The sequence below is a fragment of the Saccopteryx leptura genome, chromosome 3 (assembly GCF_036850995.1).
Source record: "Saccopteryx leptura isolate mSacLep1 chromosome 3, mSacLep1_pri_phased_curated, whole genome shotgun sequence".
Lineage (NCBI taxonomy): Eukaryota > Metazoa > Chordata > Mammalia > Chiroptera > Emballonuridae > Saccopteryx > Saccopteryx leptura.
In genome coordinates, this window is record NC_089505.1 from 50,810,830 (window position 1) to 50,830,933 (window position 20,104).

Below are 20,104 nucleotides of genomic sequence, written 5' to 3' on the forward strand. Positions count from 1 at the left end.
GACTGAAACTGCCCATTGGGAAGTTCAAGATTATCCTAAAAAAGTAATTTTGAATTTATTTGATATGTACACAAATAGGTAATCAAAGCTCTGAAGTTGCACACCAGAAAGCATGTCTTTAACAATTTTGATTTGGAAGAACTTTGAAAGCAGGAGTAGTCCAAGTCAATTATGTCTTACAAAGATCCCTCAGAAAAGCATTCACACATAACATGTCTGCCTTTGATGGTCTTTCTTGGTATCCAGTTAAGATAAAGTGCCTAATCCACACTAGAGATAACTGAATGAATGGACCATTGGCAGGGATTATTAACTACATCAATGAGAAGACTTGGAATTATGATCAATTATGACCAGGATCACTTTTTTTTTTTCTGGCAGAAATTTGTCTGTAAAGGGATATCACAATTCATAATATTAAAACCTTGTTTTTTTGCTCATTCTCTGAAATTATTTTTTCTTTAAATTACTAAAGCAATTTAGTAATTTATCAAATTTAGACAAACAAAAATATACAAACAGCAAAAAAGATTACCACAAGAAGTAACTGATGGCAACATTTTTTGTGTGGATCTAGTATCTGCATTAATATATATAGTATCAGTAGTAGATAAAGTAGAATATCGGTATAACAGCAACAGAGAGCTTGTTCCATCACTCTCAAGCTGCACAACCTTGGACAAGTTTTGCTAACTAATCTCAGCTTCAGTTTCCTTTTCTTTACCTATAAAATAAGAATAATACCTACTTCATAGTTGGGTTTTTTTAATGAGGATTAAATTATTTAATTTATGTAAATCTTTCAGAATGGTCCTGGTATGTACTAAGCACTAGATAAATGGGATCCATTATTTTATAATGTTTTATAACATACACTATTATCTTTTCATGTTGTTTCATAATCTTCAACAACATAATTTTTAGTGACTGCAATTATAAAGAGCTATGACAATTTACCGTACTTCCCCATGTAGAAGATGTACACTTTTTCAAAAAATTTGGGGTCTAAAAACTGGGTGCGTCTTATACAGTGGTTGTAGTTTTTTACTGATATTTCCTGCTTTTTTGCACTTCTTTTTGCACTCGATGACGAGATTTGTCATCAGACACAGATGAGGACAAGCTAATTGATGGGACTTTTGACAGTGATAAGGAGTTGTATGAATATTATAATGAATAAAACTTGAGTTCAATAACTTTATGTAATACATTTTTTTTTTATTTCAGGCCCCCAAATTAAGGTGCATCTTTACATAGGAGCATCTTATTCATGGGGAAATATGGTAACTAATTTTTTATTGTTAAACATTTCTATTGTTTCCAATATTTCACAATTTTACATATCTTACACTGTGACAAAAACACAGCCAAATTTTTGCACACATTCCTGGTTATTTCCTTTCAATATGATCTCAGTAATGAAACTGCTGAGTCAAAATGGTTGATACAAAGCTTAGTTTCAGAAATGTCATATGAAATTACAATTTCTTTAGTAGTATATGGGAGAGTACATTGTCCTTCCCCGGCCAAACTTAGAAAATATCTGTATTTTGCCAATTTGATAGTTTAAAAATGATTTACCTTTTCTGTTTTAATTTCTTTTCATGGGTTGCTGCTGAGATAAAATGCTTTTCAATCTGTTTACCAACGTTTGTGATTTGTCCTTGGGAGCTGCCTGTTCCAGTGCTTCTGTGGGTCCACATTTCTTAAAGACACAGTGGGTCTCCAGCTCCTCACGGTGCACTGACCTCTCAACCCACCCACCACCAATGACTTTCACTTCAGCAAATTCTGAGATCATATTCCTGGTCTCATTTCTCTAAGCCTTTTGGTGATATTTGACACAACTTAACCACTTCCTCCTTAAAACACACTCCTCTCTTGCCTTCTGAACCACATCTTTCTCTCTCTCCACCTTTTCCTTCTCAGTCTCCTCCTTTATCTGATCTCCTGTAGCCTGGTTTTGGGCTTTCCCTCTAGGTGATCTCATACACCTCCCATATAATTATCACATAGACTTACTACCACATTTATATCGCTAACCCAACTTCTTCCACTTCCCACCCCTGTGCCTGGCCCCAGGCTCAGACACTCAACTGATAGTAACATCTCTACTTGGAGCTATCACAGGAATCTCAAATTTCACATGTTCTTAAAGAAACACTGATTCTCCCCACTTTTCCGCCAATCTTCCCTGTGGTAGAAAATGTCACCACCACTTTCAAAGCTACTTAGGTCAGAAATCTGAGGGTCATTTTTGGTTGCTCTTTTTCCTTTCCCACTCATAAGCAAGTCCAATTATTTCTCCTTCCAAAAATAGATCGTAACTCCTCTCTATCTCCTTTATAAATTTCAATCCACATCAACATCACCTAGCCCAGCCTACACAACCACAAATAACTTCCCATATTGTTACCTTGTTTATTCTCTTATATTTTTCTGGTCTGTTGTCCATAAAGCAGTTACAGGATGTTGTTGTTTTTTTTGGTGTTGTTGTTTTTAGGATATGTTTTTTAAGTGGAAAATTTGATCATGTTATTTTCCTGCTTAAAGCTCTTCATTGGAGTCCCATACTTTTCCAAATAAATTCCAAACCAGTCATCATGATATAAAAGGCTCTGCATGCCTTGATCCTCATCTACCTCTTTTACTTCATTCCTTAGCACTGTCTCTGTCTTCTCCCTTACACACTGGCCTCTTTTCCATTAATTAAAATCACAGAATGTTTTGCCATTCCAGGGCCTTTGCACATGCTATTCCCTTTAACCAAAATGCTCTTCCAACTTTCTGCCACCCTTCTTCACCTAGAAGGCTCCTTCCCATTCTAAAGGTCTTGGTTTATATGCCACTCCTCAGAGAGGTCTTCTGGTCACTCTATCAAAGAATGTCCCTTCCATATCCTTTGTTCTCTTCATAGCACAGTGCCTCCTCTATAGCAGTTTCTCAAGAAATATCTGTTGAATATAAATAAATGGATACTTTGACAATTTAATTTTTATTAGTGTTTTAATATTTTCTTATTGATTTTCAAGAACATCAAGCACTCAGTAGACAGTGTTATGTTGAGTTGTACATTAGAAACCTGTATGGTTTGGCAAACAACATGAACCCAATACATTTTTTAAAATGCTTTCTCTTCTGTACATTGTTCTGTTTTTTGGTCAACAGTGTTTTCCTTTTTTATGTATGCAATTCTATCATTTTATTCCTCTCAGATTCAATCTCAGGTATCAAGCTTGGACTAGACTTACCCAGTCTATTATGGACTTGCCCATCAATATTCACCTTCATTTTCTTCTTTCAGGTACTTTAATATTTTAACATACTTACATTTTAATCTTAAATCCATTTGAAATTTGATCTGCTATATATATGATATTAAATTTAACCCATCCCCATAATATTTACAATTATTACATTTATTTATGGCTGATTTGAAATGCTTATAAATACTTGGTTATGTTCCGGTAATCATTAGAATGTTCCTTTTGTTTGTCTATCCCGTGTACACCAGTACCACTCTTTTATTATCTAATAAGGCCAGTACCCTTCCATTATTTAAAGGATTTTTTACGGGTAAGTTTAAACATTTTAAAAGGTATTCTCATTCATTTTTTTCTTTCCAGATAATCTCAAAAGAAAAATGCCCCAGACTGACCAGGTGGTGGCACAGTGGATAGAGCATTGAACTGGGATGCAGAAGACCCAGGTTTGAAACCCCGAGGTTGCCAGCTTGAGCACGGGCTCATCTGGTTTGAGCAAGACGCACCAGCTTGAGCCAAATGTCTCTCTGTCTTGAGCAAGGGGTCACTTGGTCTGCTGTAGCTACCTGGTCAAGGTATGTATGAGAAAGCAATCAATGAACAACTAAGGTGCCGCAATGAAGAATTGATGCTTCTCATCTCTCTCTCTTTCTGTCTGTCCCTATCTATCCCTCTCTCTGTCTTTCTCTCTCTCTGTCATAAAAAAAAAAATGCCCCAGTAGAATTTTAATTAGAATTGTAATCAATTTATAGTTTAATTTAGGGGAAATTAAAATTTTATTATTATTTAGTCTTTTCTCTCAGGAACATAGTCCACCTCTTCATTCAAACTTTTTATTTTTGATTCTCAGTAGAAATGTGCAGTTTTTATATACAGGCCCCACTCAAATTTTTTGTTAACGTGTGGTAGACACTGCAGTGTACTGCCCACCAAATACCTTTGGCATTCCCATCTTCTTGCCGGGGATACTTACTGGATATCCCTGTGCCTCTGTGAGGGGTCTTTTCTGGCCATCAGAGTGCACATGGCCTGTTGGCAGGACCAGTTGAAAATCAGGGGGTTATGTCCCTAAAAATACCTTTTCACTAATGATGACAGAGAATTAGTGGGTAAACACCCAGCTTCCTCTGCCTTCTGTCATATGCTTACATTGTCTCTCACATGGGCCCTGTGCAGTGATGATCTATTTGCCCCTAGAAATAACTGGCTTGGTGATGCACCACCCTCTATAGACTTCTTCCCTTCCCAGTCTCCCATTCTCATTCTCAAACTGGGTTTCTAGGATCACTCTTCAATCAATAAACAACTCGAGCACTCATCCTTGTCTCAGGGCCAGCCTCGGGGCAAATCCAGACCAAGATATAAGCCCTACTTATTTTTGGTTGCTATTGTAAATCGGACTTTTAAAAATGATAATTTCTAACCAAGTATGTAAGAAAGTTATTGATATCACTGGGGAACAAAATTTTTGTTGCATCCACAAAAACACTTGTTCTTATCTAATTTGAGTGTGCTGATCTCAAATCTGACATTAGTTTTTCTCTGTAAGCTACAGTTTTTTTTGCAATTCAAGGTTTTAGGTTTTCATCTTATTGTAAAATTTTCAACATTTAGTTTACTTTTTTTTTTTTTTTTGTATTTTTCTTAAGTTGGAAATGGGGAGGCAGTCAGACACTCCCGATGCGCCCGACTGGGATCCACCCGGCATGCCCACCAGGGGGCAATGCTCTGCCCATCTGGGGCGTTGCTCTGCCGCAATCAGAGCCATTCTAGCGCCTGAGGCAGAGGTCACAGAGCCATCCTCAGCACCCGGGCAAACTTTGCTCCAATGGAGCCTTGGCTGCGGGAGGGGAAGAGAGAGACAGAGAGGAAGGAGAGGGGGAGGGGTGGAGAAGCAGATGGGCACTTCTCCTGTGTGCCTTGGCCGAGAATCGAACCCAAGACTCCTGCACGCCAGGCCGACGCTCTACCACTGAGCCAACCGGCCAGGGTCATAACATTTAGTTTAACATAATGAAGTAGAATGTCTTCTTGGGCACCATCTTTGTGAAAATATAATAATTTATATAATGCAATAAATACACTAATACACTAAAAGATATGATTGCATCAGAATTTGTCTACAATTTCAAAATAGAACATATTAAAACACTTATTTTAATCATAAAATTTGTGCAAAACTTATTTAAATTTTATTTAGGCAAAAATTTGCATTTGTAGCTCTTGCGTTTGTGTGCTTGTTTTTTTTTTTTGGTTTTTTTTTTTCTTTTTCCTTTCTGAAGCTGGAAACAGGGAGAGACAGTCAGACAGACTCCCACATGCGCCCGACTGGGATCCACCTGGCACGCCCACCAGGGGCGAAGCTCTGCCCACCAGAGGGCGATGCTCTGCCCCTCTGGGGCGTCGCTCTGCCGCGACCAGAGCCACTCTAGTGCCTGGGGCAGAGGCCAAGGAGCCATCCCCAGCGCTCGGGCCATCTTTGCTCCAATGGAGCCTCGGCTGCGGGAGGGGAAGAGAGAGACAGAGAAGAAGGAGGGAAGGGGGGGGTGGAGAAGCAAATGGGCGCTTCTCCTATGTGCCCTGGCCGGGAATCGAACCCGGGTCCCCTGCACGCCAGGCTGACGCTCTACCGCTGAGCCAACCGGCCAGGGCTTCTGCTTTTTTTGTTGCCAAGGAAGTTCTTTGTAACTGCCACAAAAGACTGCCATGCTGCTTTCTCCTCCTTATTCATCTTCCTGGCAAATTCTTCATCACATATGAGGGTTTGAATTTGAGGTCCATCGAATACACCTGCTTTTATCTTCTCGAAAGATAAGGCAGTCAGATGACGTCAGAGTAATGGCGGGGTAGGAAGCGATACCGATAAATCTCCCCCAAAACTCAACAAGATCTTCAACCAGAAACAGAAAAACCTATACTTGGAGCCTCCAGATGCTTCGCAATACACCCAAAGGTATGGTGAGTGAAAAATTGGCTAAATATATAACCAAACCCCGAAGGAAATAGGGAGTAAGAAATGCTTCGCCTTCCTCACTAACCTAAACAGGGCGGCTTTCTCTGGTAACTGTGAATATAGAAACTGAGGCGGGCAAAGGGGGTGAATAGATCCAGGCCGCGACACAAACGGCCAAACCAGGCTGTGGCACGGAAATCCAAGCCAAGGAAAAACTGATCCTGTGGCAACCCGGGCAATACAAGCTAACACTAGCGCCAAACCAAACAAAGAAAGACAAGCGGGGCAGCCATTTTACCCTGGTCGGTGCGCAGTTAGTGGGCGAGAGATTTCTTCCTAGGCCCCGAGAGTGGGTGCCTGTGTTACCCCACGGAGAGGCAGGTTCAGAGGCCTTTCTGTGGGCCGAGGGCAGAGTCTCTGGGCAGCCCCAGTGCCCTGGGAAAGCCACGCACGGGAGGGAGTGAGAACTAATTCCAACGGTGGAGATTTTCCGTGCTGGAGGGGCTTTCACTCAGAGGGAAACGCGGCCGGCCTCATATCCTGGTTTGTGCGCGCAGATAGTGAATGAGAGATTCCTCTGAGTGCCTCGGCAGCGCGCGCCCGTGTTATCGCACAGAGGGGCAGAGTCAGGGGCCTTTGTGTGGGCCAAAGCAGAATCTCGGGCCGCCCCAGCGCCTTGCAAAAGCCACGCACGGGGACGGAGCGAGACTCAATTCCAACACTGCAACTTTTCCCTGCGGTTGGGGGTTTCACTCAGAGCGTGAGACTGCTGGCCGGATATCCTGGTCTGCGCGCACAGCCAGTGAGTGAGAGTTTCCTCCAAGCGCCCCGGAAGTGGGTGCCCGCCTGTGTTACCGGACAGAGTGGCAGAAAGAGCCAGAGGTCTTTGAGTGGGCGGAAAGCCGCCTGATTATGCTAGCAGCTCTGACTGACTGAGCCTTACCCAGAGCCCTGTGCTGAGTGGAAATAGAGTGGGGAGTTGCCAGCTCTTTGAGCCTCTTACTATCCAGGCAGAGGCAGCAGCAACCCCATAGCTGGATTATTAGGCTACTAATTGAGGAAGGAAAGACTAGGAGAAAGGCTCCAGGAACACGGACTCTCTCACTGTCGGAGCCTGCAAATGCTAATGAGCCTCGACTGCCAATGAGACTAAAGCACAATACATGACATTGCCATAGAGACTTATCAACTGCAAACCTCTACCTGAGCGTGCCAAAGGGGCAGAACCCGGGGTACAGAGTCACCGACCCGGAAGAGGGAGAGAAAAGAAAAAGCAAGAAGATAACCTCTCAAAATCAAGAATAATCTGCAGACTTTATAACCTATCCCATTTTATTATATTTGTTCGTTTGTTTCTCTTATCTTCATTCTTGATACTTTTTTTCCTCCTCCAATTTGGCCGATTAACTCTCTGCCGGTCTTACTCTCTCCTCTCCTTGAACTACACTACCTATAAGTGTTACATCTCCCATTATCTTTTCTCTTCTCTTCCTTTCTCTCTATGAAGGTTACACTTCAAAACCCTTAACTCTCTCTCTCTCTCTCTCCTTTCTTTTTTCTTCTTTTAGTGGTTCCCTCTTTTTTTCTCTCTCTCTCTTTCTTTTCTCCCTCTATATTAGTTTCTTCCGTTCTCCTTTACATCTCTTCTCATTCAAACCTCAATAACAAACAAATTATCTTATCTGGGACTCAAACTTATGTTTGTGGCATTTTGGGGGTTTTTTACTTCACCTTTTTAACTCACTAGCAGTGCTCCCATCCCTGGCTCTCCATTTTATCTAGTTCTTGTTCCACTAAATACAATAGTAATTTTTTAATTTGTCCCCCCATTTTTCCATTTTCCTCTTATTCCTCTCATCATAACTCTTAGACAACCAACACCTAAAAGCAAATCATTTTATTCTTGACTCAAATTTTTTCCTTATTTGCTTTTTGTGGGTCCATACGCTCTTTTTTTTTCTTTTTTCGTTTTTCTTTTTTCTTTTTTTTTTTTTCTTTTTTTTGCCCCTTTATTACTTTTCCCCAATTCAGGCCCTCCATCACAGGCATTGTATGTTATAATTCACAGTTCACCACAAGATTTTCTCAAGAAAGAGGGGAGAGGAGAGGAGAGGAAAAAAGGAGGGGGGGAATAATTTCCTTTTTAAAAAAAATTTTTATTTTATTTTATTTTTCTTTATTTCATTATTAATTTTTTTTAAAAAAAACACAACTTTTTTCGATTTTTTATTTTTTTATTATTTTTTTAACTTTTTATTCTTTATTAAATCTCATTAATACTATCAACAAAACCACCCTCAGATGCCATTAAGGAAGAGAAAATCAAATATCATGGATACAAAAGAAAGAGAGGTAACACAGCTAGATGAGGAAAAATCTATGGAGAAAAAATTTAATATATTGGAAACCTTGGAGCTAAATGACAGAGAATTCAAGATAGAAATCCTAAAAATCCTCCGAGACATACAAGAAAACACAGAAAGGCAATTTAGGGAGCTCAGAAAACAACTCAATGAACACAAAGAATATATGTCCAAGGAAATTGAAACTATAAAAACAAATCAAACAGGGATGAAAAACTCAATTCATGAGCTGAAAAACGAAGTAACAAGCTTAGCTAATAGAACAGGTCAGATAGAAGAGAGGATTAGTGAAATAGAAGACAAGCAACTAGAGGCACAACAGAGAGAAGAAGAAAGAGACTCAAAAATTTAAAAAAATGAGATAGCCCTACAAGAATTATCTGACTCCATCAAAAAGAATAACATAAGAATAATAGGTATATCAGAGGGAAAAGAGAGAGAAAATGGAATGGAGAACATACTCAAACAAATAATAGATGAGAACTTCCCAAGCCTGTGGAAAGAACTAAAGCCTCAAGTTCAAGAAGCAAACAGAACTCCAAGTTTTCTTAACCACAACAAACCTACTCCAAGGCATATCATAATGAAATTGACACAAACCAACAGCAAAGAAAAAATTCTCAAGGCAGCCAGGGAAAAGAAGAATAAAACATATAAAGGAAGGCCCATTAGATTATCATCAGATTTCTCAGCAGAAACTCTACAAGCTAGAAGAGAGTGGACCCCAATATTTAAAGTCCTGAAAGAGAGGAACTTTCAGCCACGAATACTATACCCATCAAAGCTATCCTTCAAATATGAAGGAGAAATAAAAACATTCACAGATACAGAAAAGATGAAGGAATTTATCATCAGAAAACCCCCACTCCAGGAATTACTAAAGGGGGTTCTCCAATCAGATACAAAGAACAAAAAAAAAACAGAGCCACAAGTAAAAGCTCCAGGAAGAACACAATAAAACCAAATTTAAACTGTGACAACAACAAAAAGAAAGAGGGGGAGAAGATGGAGATTAACAGTAGCAAAGGACGATGGAGTGCAAAAGTACTCACAAAATAGTTCGCTACAATGAACAGGGTAGGGACCCTTTTCATTACTCAAAGGTAACCACCATTGAAAAAACCACCACAGAAGCACATGAGATAAAAAAGATAGCAAAAGAGGAAAGATGTATGGAATACAACCAAATAAAAACAAAAGATAGAAAAACAAAAGAGAAGGATCAAACAAGACACAAAACTAACAGAAAGCAAGATATAAAATGGCAATAGGGAACTCACAAGTATCAATAATTACACTAAATGTAAACGGATTAAACTCACCAATAAAAAGGCACAGAGTAGCAGAATGGATTAAAAAAGAAAATCCAACTGTATGCTGCCTACAGGAAACTCATCTAAGTAACAAGGATAAAAACAAATTCAAAGTGAAAGGCTGGAAAACAATACTCCAAGCAAATAACATCCAAAAAAAAGCAGGTGTAGCAATACTCATATCGGATAATGCTGACTACAAGACAGGAAAAGTACTCAGAGACAAAAATGGCCATTTCATAATGGCTAAGGGGACACTGAATCAAGAAGACATAACAATTCTTAATATATATGCACCAAACCAAGGAGCACCAAAATATATAAGACAGCTACTTATTGATCTTAAAACAAAAACTGACAAAAACACAATCATACTTGAAGACCTCAATACACCACTGACGGCTCTAGATCAGTCATCCAAACAGAGAATCAACAAAGACATAGTGGGCTTAAACAAAACACTAGAGCACCTGGATATGATAGACATCTACAGGACATTTCATCCCAAAGTGACTGAGTATACATTTTTCTCCAGTGTACATGGATCATTCTCAAGAATTAACCATATGTTGGGCCACAAAAACAACATCAGCAAATTCAGAAAAATTGAAGTTGTACCAAGCATATTTTCTGATCATAAAGCCTTGAAACTAGAATTCAACTGCAAAAAAGAGGAAAAAAATCCCACAAAAATGTGGAAACTAAACAACATACTTTTAAAAAATGAATGGGTCAAAGAAGAAATAAGTGCAGAGATCAAAAGATATATACAGACTAATGAAAATGACAATACGACATATCAGAATCTATGGGATGCAGCAAAAGCAGTAATAAGAGGGAAGTTCATATCACTTCAGGCATATATGAACAAACAAGAGAGAGCCCAAGTGAACCACTTAACTTCCCACCTTAAGGAACTAGAAAAAGAAGAACAAAGACAACCCAAAACCAGCTGAAGAAAGGAGATAATAAAAATCAGAGCAGAAATAAATGAATTAGAGAACAGAAAAACTATAGAAAAAATTAATAGAACAAGGAGCTGGTTCTTTGAAAAGATCAACAAAATTGACAAACCCTTGGCAAGACTTACCAAGGAAAAAAGAGAAAGAACTCATATAAACAAAATCCAAAATGAAAGAGGAGAAATCACCACGGACACCGTAGATATACAAAGAATTATTGTAGAATACTATGAAAAACTTTATGCCACTAAATTCAACAACCTAGAAGAAATGGATAAATTCCTAGAACAATACAACCTTCCTAGACTGAGTCAAGAAGAAGCAGAAAGCCTAAACAGACCTATCAGTAGAGAAGAAATAGAAAAAACCATTAAAAACCTCCCCCAAAATAAAAGTCCAGGCCCTGACGGCTATACAAGCGAATTTTATCAAACATTCAAAGAAGACTTGGTTCCTATTCTACTCAAAGTCTTCCAAAAAATTGAAGAAGAAGCAATACTTCCAAACACATTTTATGAGGCCAACATAACCCTCATACCAAAACCAGGCAAGGATGGCACAAAAAAAGAAAACTACAGACCAATATCTCTAATGAATACAGATGCTAAAATACTAAACAAAATACTAGCAAATCGAATACAACAACATATTAAAAAAATAATACATCATGATCAAGTGGGATTCATCCCAGAATCTCAAGGATGGTTCAACATACGTAAAACGGTTAACGTAATACACCATATCAACAAAACAAAGAACAAAAACCACATGATCTTATCAATAGACGCAGAAAAGGCTTTCGATAAAATACAACACAATTTTATGTTTAAGACTCTCAACAAAATGGGTATAGAAGGAAAATATCTCAACATGATAAAGGCCAGAGATGATAAACCATCAGCTAACATCATATTAAATGGCACTAAACTGAAGGCTTTCCCCCTTAAATCAGGAACAAGACAGGGTTGTCCACTCTCTCCCCTCTTATTTAATGTGGTACTAGAGGTTCTAGCCAGAGCAATCAGAAAAGACAAAGAAATAAAAGGCATCCATATCAGAAAAGAAGAAGTAAAGGTATCACTTTTTGCAGATGATATGATCCTATACATCGAAAACCCCAAAGAATCCACAAAAAGACTACTAGAAACAATAAGCCAATACAGTAAGGTCGCAGGATACAAAATTAACATACAGAAGTCAATAGCCTTTCTATATGCCAACAATGAAACAACTGAGAAGGAACTCAAAAGAATAATCCCCTTCACGATTGCAACAAAAAAAATAAAATACTTAGGAATAAACATAACAAAGAATGTAAAGGACTTATATAATGAAAACTATAAACCATTGTTAAGGGAAATCGAAAAAGATATAATGAGATGGAAGAATATACCTTGTTCTTGGCTAGGAAGAATAAATATAATCAAGATGGCTATATTACCCAAAGCAATATACAAAGCCTCTTCAATAAATGGTGCTGGGAAAACTGGAAAGCCACATGCAAAAGAATAAAACTGGACTACAGTCTCTCCCCCTGTACAAAAATTAACTCAAAATGGATCAAAGATCTAAACATAAGACCTGAAACAATTAAGTACATAGAAGAAGACATAGGTACTCAACTCATGGACCTGGGTTTTAAAGAGCATTCTATGAATTTGACTCCACAGGCAAGAGAAGTGAAGGCAAAAATTAATGAATGGGACTACATCAGACTAAGAAGTTTTTGCTCAGCAAGAGAAACTGATAACAAAATAAACAGAAAGCCAACTAAATGGGAAATGATTTTTTCAAACAACAGCTCAGATAAGGGCCTAATATCCAAAATATACAAAGAACTCATAAAACTCAACAACAAACAAACAAACAATCCAATAAAAAAATGGGAAGAGGATATGAATAGACACTTCTCCCAGGAAGAAATACAAATGGCCAACAGATATATGAAAAGATGCTCATCTTCTTTAGCTATTAGAGAAATGCAAATCAAAACGGCAATGAGATACCACCTCACACCTGTTCGATTAGCTGTTATTAGCAAATCAGGTAACAGCAAATGTTGGAGAGGCTGTGGAGAAAAAGGAACCCTCATACACTGTTGGTGGGAATGTAAAGTAGTACAACCATTATGGAAGAAAGTATGGTGGTTCCTCAAAAAACTGAAAATAGAACTACCTTATGACCCAGCAATCCCTCTACTGGGTATATATCCCCAAAACTCAGAAACATTGATACGTAAAGACACATGCAGCCCCATGTTTATTGCAGCATTGTTCACAGTGGCCAGGACATGGAAACAACCAAAAAGCCCATCAATAGATGACTGGATAAAGAAGATGTGGCACATATACACTATGGAATACTACTCAGCCATAAGAAATGATGACATCGGAACATTTACAGCAAAATGGTGGGATCTTGATAACATGATACGAAGCGAAATAAGTAAATCAGAAAAAACCAGGAACTGTATTATTCCATACGTAGGTGGGACATAATAGTGAAACTAAGAGACATTGATAAGAGTGTGGTGGTTACGGGGGGGGAGGGGGGAATGGGAGAGGGAAAGGGGGTGGGGAGGGGCACAAAGAAAACAAGATAGAAGGTGACAGAGGACAATCTGACTTTGGGTGGTGGGTATGCAACATAATTGAACGACAAGATAACCTGGACTTGTTATCTTTGAATATATGTATCCTGGTTTATTGATGTCACCCCATTAAAAAAATAAAATTATTAAAAAAAAAAAAAGAAATATAAGGCAGGAAAAGCAGAAATAATATGTTGAAAGCATTTACTTTCTCTATTCAAAACCTGAACAAACTGCTTCATTAAGACAAGTTTGATGTGAAGTAGGGGGAAAATGATCCTGTCTCGATTAACTACAGGTTCATTCACAATATTTTGCATCCCTACTTCCAGAGTTTCACGTTTTGGCCACTCCTTCTGTGTCCAGTGTTTCTCCCGAGCTCGGCTCTCCCACAAACACAGAAAGCAAGGATACTTCGTGAAAACTTTCTGTTGTCCTAGCAGGATATTTACCATTTTAAGATCCACACAAATGATCCAGTTATGCTCCTCATACTTCAGAAAGTCGAGGACAATTTTTTTTTGTATTTTTCTGAAGTTGGAAATGGGGAAGCAGTCAGACAGACTCCCGCATGCGCCCGACCAGGATCCACCTGGCATGCACACCAGGGAGTGATGCTCTGCCCATCTGGGGTGTCGCTCTGTTGCAACCAGAGCCATTCTAGTGCCTGAGGCAGAGGCCACAGAGCCATCCTCAGCACCTGGGCAAACTTTGCTCCAATGGAGCCTTGGCTGTGGGAGGGGAAGAGAGAGACAGAGAGGAAGGAGAGGGGGAGGGGTGGAGAAGCAGATGGGCACTTCTCCTGTGTGCCCTGGCCGAGAATCGAACCCAGGACTCCTGCACGCCAGGCCGATGCTCTACCACTGAGCCAACCGGCCAGGGCTAGTCGAGGACAATTTTTATGTCATTCTTACTAAGTCATTCAATTCGGGTTGGCTAAATTGCTGAGGGGTTAATGACTGCTTGGAATCAGAAGAAGACCCTTCAGATTCTACAACCAGTTCCTCATGCATCTTATCAAAATACACTTGATCACTATGTTTACTTTCTTTGTCCTTAGAAGAAATAAAACCATTGAAAACTAGAACTTGGAGTGTCTCAAAGTGTGGGATAGGTCGTATTGCTGAAGAAATATTAGGATATGCGATCATATGCCATTTTTTTCTTGCCAATGCCCTTTGTATGGATCAGACAGAAATAACAGTCACTGCTGTGGTCCTTAGGTTCACACCAAACCAGGGGAATATCAAAAGGCATTCCTTTGCATTTTTCTTTTGTCCAGTCAAGAAGCATTGCCTCACAATTATGACACACAATATGAGGAGCCCAATTCTTGTCTTGATCGCCAAGGGGAACTTGAAATTAGGCAATATATGCATGCGTCACAAATGATGAAATATTGCGCCTTTGACGTTGAAGTGTGTCAAAGCTACATATATAACAGAAGGTGTCAGGGCTATTCTTACATTTATGCTTATTCGAAGAAGCCATGATTTAATCTTAAAACAAAATAAAAGGGTGCTTTTATCAGATAATTGTTTACATTTAAAAACAAGTACAATTATGTAAAAGTGATGTTTATAAAACATTAATTGCCTTGTGGTTATGTTCAATCCAAGAGTTGTTGCCCTTTAACTCCAATTTAAAAACCAATGCATGCCATTAACTGTAAGAAAAAAAATTTTTAATTGCATAAAAACTAGAGTATGCACCAAAAATGAATTTTAGATTTGGAATCAGCGATGCAGAAATATATAGAAACAGTTCTAAAACCTCATGCAACCGAAAATGAAAAAAAATTGTTCCCCAATGTATTTTGTCTATGGTAGAGATATATGTGCATATAATGACATGTTCAAACACAAGTTTTTTCAGGGAAAACGAATAGTACCGTTAAATTGTTTTACACATATATTCTAATGTGGTGCAAATTACTGTATATGCTATGTCTGTACAGATAGACTGTATAGACTTGCATGTCAATCCCCATGTATACAGTATTTTACAAGCAATTTGGAGAATTTTTAAGAGTGATTTTGAGTACCCACAACTTTCACTTCACTCACTGTTTTTAGAAACTAACCTCATGATCTTTGGCAACTGACTTCTTTATTGTACTCATTTATTAGTTTTAAGAGTGTTTCAGTTTATTCTCTTGGTGTTTCTAGGTAGACAATTACATCAATAAGAAATAATAAAAATTTTATTTCCTTTCCATTACTTAGATGTATGGTTTATTCATCTTGTTTTATTGCAGTTACTAGAACTTCCAGAATAATGTTAAGTTTTAGTGGTGAAAGGAATATCCTTATCTAATTTCAGATTAGAATAGAAACAGAATGTTTCTCTTCCTACTAAGAAACAGTGTATGTGTGTGACAAAATATTTCAGGAATACTTATAGCTTATCCAAAGGCAATTAAATGAAATAAATGATAAATTGAATGAGGAAGGAATAAATTTTAGTTTTACCACAGTATGAAATATTTTCTAATTTTCCAATAGACTATCTTTAGTAAACTCAATTTTCTTGATTTAAAATGACTATAATTCCTATAAGCTCATTAATAATTTAATCTATTTAAGATAATCTCTGGTTGAGTTCATTTCATTGGACTTTGCATACCATAGATCAGGGGTCCCTAAACTTTTTACACAGGGGGCCAGTTCACTGTCCCTCAGACTGTTGGAGGGCCAGACTATAAAAAAAATATGAACAAATCCCTGTGCACATTGCACATATCTTATTTTAAAGTAAAAAAACAAAACGGGAACAAATACAATATTTAAAATAAAGAACGAGTAAATTTAAATCAACAAACTGACCAGTATTTCAATGGGAACTATGCTCCTCTCACTAACCACCAATGAAAGAGGTGCCCCTTCTGGAAGTGCGGTGGGGGCCGGATAAATGGCCTCAGGGGGCCGCATGAGGCCCGCGGGCCGTAGTTTGGGGACCCCTGCCATAGATCATATGAAAAACATTGCTTATTCAGATTGATCTGAGACTTTCAAAACATAGGGCAATTGACCTTGACTTATAAACTGGAAAAATTAAACCTCTAATTGTTACAGGAATCTGAGTTTCTATACCTACACATGCCACATTCTCATACCATACATAACTATTTTTGTTCCTTTATTGATTATGACAGACCTAGGTATTTTCACATAAATAACAAAAATACAAAAATTTGAGATACTTTTAAAATTTGTAAGTAATATCAGCTAGCCTTCTCTAAATTTCATTTTGAGTGTTCTCTACTAATATGGCCAGCATTTTGTCTTGTTCATTTTATTTGTTTGTTTGTATGTTTGTTTATTTATTTTACAGAGACAGAGAGAGTCAGAGAAAGGGATAGATAGGGACAGACAGACAGGAACGAAGAGAGATGAGAAGCATCAATCATCAGTTTCTCGTTGCGACACCTTAGTTGTTCATTGATTGCTTTCTCATATGTGCCTTGACCGTGGGCCTTCAGCAGACCGAGTAACCCCTTGCTTGAGCCAGGGACCTTGGGCCCAAGCTGGTGAGCTTTGCTCAAACCAGATGAGCCTACACTCCAGCCGGTGACCTCGGGGTCTCGAACCTGGGTCCTCCACATCCCAGTTCAATGCTCTATCCACTGCGCCACCGCCTGGTCAGGCTGTCTTGTTCATTTTAAAAGCTATCATTCTTTATCAGACCAGACACTAACGAAGGTGGGAGATCGTCATGCTGGGGCAGAGTCAGATGTCGCCAGTGCCAAATTAGCATCCATACTTGTGGTTAGTGTTTGAAGAAAAAACTTCTTCCTTGAGAAATCCCAGTTGCAAATTTTTATTCTTCAGAAATTTTCAAGTCTTATGCCTCATGGATAGATAGATATATTTTGAAAATTTCTCAGTCCACCTTATTCTTCTCTTATCTCCTATTTTCCCCAGATTAGTTAAAGCAGGTTTCGGCTCAACTATGCTAAAGTGGAAGACAAAAGGAAAATAAACACTTTCTACCATGCCCAAAATATATAATCTACTTGAAGGCATAATCAATTACAAGTATCTCAATTTATTTAACTAGCCATCTACTGATGGATATTTAAGATGCTTCAATCATTTGTGATTACAAAAATGCTGAAATTGTTCTTTATATGCACACCATCTTATGCATGTCTAAACATATCTGGCTACCTGGAACATAAGAAGATACATCTTGAACAAATTTTGAGATACCTCAGTGAGTCCACATAGGATTTGGCTAAGCCAAGTTAGAAGAAAAGAAACCAAAATGCTGAAAGAGGCTCAGCATCAGGACTTTATAGATAGTCTCCCCAGATCACTGCTCAGTTTTACCATCTCCCAATGTAAGTACACTGACCAGATGTTCACAACTAGCCTGCATTTTCCAGCTCCTCTGTATGTAGGTGTGGCCAGATGACTATTTCTGGCCAATAGAATGTGAGCAGAAATGATATATTTTAGTTTTAGGTCTAACCCTTAAAACTTGCCATGCAATTTTCTTCTTCTTCCTTATTTATTTATTTATTTATTTATTTATTTTGTTTCCCAGTGGAATGAAAAGAATCCAGCAAAATCCTGGTTGAAGGGAGTCTGTGTTCCTTAATCCTTTGGTAAAATGTTGCCTGACAAAAACCTAATTGGACTGTGACTTGAGAGAAAAATAAAGCTCTGATATGTAAAGTCACAGAGATATGGGGGTTCTTTGTTATAGCAGTTGGTTTTCTTAACTAATTCATCCAGGTCTGTGTGTCTCTGATCAATTTTTCAAATTCCTAGTAAATAATACTGGGCTCATTCTGGAATAAGTGCCTACCCCTGATCATTTGATTATGACTAGGCTGGGATATTTGAGGGTCACTCCATAGAGACATGGCCTCCAGACACCCACCCCAGGGTCTGAGAGTTATTCCAAGAGCAGGAATCACTGTGAGCTGAGAAGCCAGTATAAGAGTTTTTCTACATGAAGGATGATTACAAACAGAAAGAGGCCAAGACTGACTGAGCCTTTTATGCTGGTTCTCAAGTTAGGAAGGAACAAGCTTAAAAATTCTATCCATCTTCCTCTTCCTCAGGAGCTTCAGATCCCTATAAGACTATCGTAAGTCCTTCACTCTCAGAGACAATCAACTTTCCCATGGGAAATGCAGAATAAATGAAAGTTAAAAGATCATTCATGGCCCTGGCCGGTTGGCTCAGTGGTAGAGCATTGGCCTGGCGTGCAAGAGGTGCAAGAGTCCTGGGTTCGATTCCCGGCCAGGGCACACAGGAGAAGCGGCCATCTGCTTCTCCATCCCTCCCCCTCTCCTTCCTCTCTGTCTCTCTCTTCCCCTCCCGTAGCCAAGGCTCCATTGGAGCAAAGTTTGCCCAGGCACTGAGGATGGCTGTGTGGCCTCTGCCTCAGGCGCTGGAATGGCTCTGGTTGCAACAGAGCGACGCCCTAGATGGGCAGAGCATCGCCCCCTGGTGGGTGTGCCAGGTGGATCCCGGTCGGGCGCATGCAGGAGTCTGTCTGACTGTCTCCCAGTTTCCAACTTCAGATAAATACCAAAAAAAAAAAAAAAAAAAAAAAAAGATCATTCATGTGAGACATTATATTCAAGCAGATATTGTGTATCTTGCTGGGAAAATATAAGTGTGGGACCAAGCTTGTTATCCTCTTGCTAGGGAACAGAATCATTACTGGATTAAATTCCTGTTAAGTGAGTAGTGACACTCAATCATGGAACACTGAGCCTGACCAGGCAGTGGCGCAGTAGATAAAGTGTCAACCTGGGACACTGAGGACCCAAGTCCAAAACTCCGAGGTCACTAGTATGAGTGCGGCTCATCTGGCTTGAGCACGGGCTTACCAGCTTGCATGCGAGATTGCTGGCTTGAGCGTGGGATCATAGACATGACCCCATGGTGGCTGCCTTGAGCCCAAAGGTCACTGGCTTGAAACCCAAGGTTGCTGGCTTGAGCAAAGTATCACTGGCTCATATGAGAAAGCAATCAATGAACTAAAGTGCTGCAACTATGAGTTGATGCTTCTCATCTCTCTCCTTGTCTGTCTCTTCCTGTCTGCCCCCCTCTCTCCACTTTCTTTCTCTCTCTGACTAAAACAACAAACAAACAAACAAAAAACCCCTAAAACATCAAGGTTCACAGAGGAATGGGTGAAGAATTACAAGGGGCATTTGTAATTTTAAAGTTCTGGCCCAGCATCCCACCTCCCTTACTATTTTGGGAAGAGTCCTATTACCTGAGTTGGTTGGGGACAAGGTCTTCCAATTTTCCACAGAAGCTGAAGAAAACCAACTCCCACTCCTCTGCCTCCAGTTCTCCAACCTCCACTGACAGCTTCAGCAAATGACAGGAGGATGAAGAGATAGCTTAGAATTCACCTCCAGTAGTGGCAGAAGTCCTTGGCAGTATAAGGTCTCCAATAGAGCATCCTAACTGCTTTTCAGGCATGTTTCTCTCTAGTGAATCTTGATTCTTGCTTATTTTCTGAGCCTGGTTTTCACCTTTCCAATCGATTCTTTGAGCTACCCAGTATCTTTCTAAGAAATTCCTTTCCTGCTTAAGTTAGACGTAGTTCGTTTCTAATGCTTGTAACAAAAAACTTTGACTTGATATAATAATTTTCTCTTCCTTCTGTTTATTCTTTTCCCTTGACAA